This window comes from Adiantum capillus-veneris, chromosome 18, assembly GCF_014529385.1.
Source record: "Adiantum capillus-veneris isolate H3 chromosome 18, ASM1452938v2, whole genome shotgun sequence".
NCBI classification, from domain to species: Eukaryota; Viridiplantae; Streptophyta; class Polypodiopsida; order Polypodiales; family Pteridaceae; genus Adiantum; species Adiantum capillus-veneris.
Window position 1 is genome coordinate 134999091 of NC_140948.1, and position 1639 is coordinate 135000729.

A 1639-nucleotide genomic window follows, 5' to 3' on the forward strand; every position below is an offset into this window, starting at 1 on the left:
GGATGTCTCAATACAAAGCCTATACATTGGCAAAACCCTTATGGAAAAAGTGAGGAAGTAAGTAGTGTGCATCCTCCAATCTAGGTTATTACATACCTTGATGACGCAATGGAGGTTGTACATACTTTACAATTCTCTATGGTGAAATAAGCGATGTGCTAGGAAGAGATGAAGGTCGAGATGGGCAAGTTGATGGACATAGGGCAAGAGCTGATGAGTCCGATCAGAGGCACAGAGACTTGCATACTTTACATAGAAGACATGTAGAGGCAAATGGAGAGTTTAAAGATGGAAAGGGTCGCAATCTCCTTTAGCCAAAGAGAGAAGAGAGGTGTGAGAGCAGCAACAAAGGACCATGCTTGATTCCATCCCAAAGAATCTAAATTGTCCGTGGGAAGATCTCATGCCAAAAATAGAAGAGTGGAATCATGTTCAAGAACTTTGTGGTGAAAGAGTGGAAGAAGGATGTGTTTGGTAAGGCACCCACATTTTTCCAGTAGCAGTCAAAGCTATCAATATAGCAATACAAACAAATTCTGAAACGTGAGTTGGTTAAGGTAGTCTATGAGAGCCAACTCGTTTTTTTTTTGTGATTGGAAAAATTGAATCAAGGAAAACAACACAAGCTACACAATGTCTAACAGAAGGGGTACAAAACAGAAGGAAAGGTTAGTTGCACACAACCTCGAAGAGTGGCTGCAATGTCTGCACCCAAGAGGGTTCCTATAGAATTTGGTTGCAGGGTTGGTGAAGAGAAGATTGGTTACACGATAAGGTTTGAGGATTGTATGGGGCTTGAGAGGGTTCTTGTAGATAGCCAACTCTCATCATATTTAGTAATTATGCTTGATGAAGCACATGAAGAATAATACATACTAGTGTCCTCTTTGGGTTCTTGAAGGACCTAGTAAGGCGCAAAAACATTTGTGGTCTTATATCACCACCTTAGCTACATTTGATGCTGAGATGTTTTCTAAGTACTTTTTCTACTAGTAACATTTTCCCTACTCTAGGAGGAAGAGCGACCTAGTGAACTAGCCCCTACTAGTACTTGTAGCGACCTAGGTCTCACCTCTCTTTTGTGTTCGAATGTGCCCAAAAACAAGTGGAGAACTCTAAAGCTTTGTAAGAGGCATGCATTAAAAGAGAACTTTCACTCGATTTATGACGACGCTTTTCCATTGGTTCATGAGGACGCTCATTGACTTGCGTGCGGAATTTACATGTCGTTAAAAGAGCAATGCTTAGCGATCATGCTGGGGATCGAACCCAGAATCTCCGGTTTCGTAGACCGGCGCCTTATCCATTGGGCCACACGACCATCAGATGTTAAGATTATGGCATTAAAAACATATATATATCAATGCAAGGACCAAAACTGTCTGTGGCAGAGAAATTGTACCTGTTCGTGCTTGCGCATCTGTCAACAGCCTTCGTCTTGTCGCTGCTGAGGCAGAAGGGCATTTTTGTGATTTGTTTTTCTTTTTTGGGGGCGGGGGGGAGGGGCATTTTGGCAGAGTTACAGTGAGAGGACCAAAGTAGGGACGAGCGCATCGGGTGACTAGCATTCTCGCTGTGATTGCTGAGGTTTGTGATTTGGCAAGCAATGGAGACTTCCATCGGCGGAGCTCTTCTCAAT

General features: G+C 43.0%; 1 non-coding gene across 1 annotated transcript; it reads right to left on the bottom strand.

Annotated features, from left to right (window-relative positions):
- Nucleotides 1-1248: 1248 nt before the first annotated feature.
- TRNAR-ACG (transfer RNA arginine (anticodon ACG)) lies at nt 1249-1321 on the bottom strand. The gene has a single exon. It is a non-coding gene; the product is annotated as a tRNA-Arg (tRNA).
- Between the last annotated feature and the right edge of the window lie 318 nt (nt 1322-1639).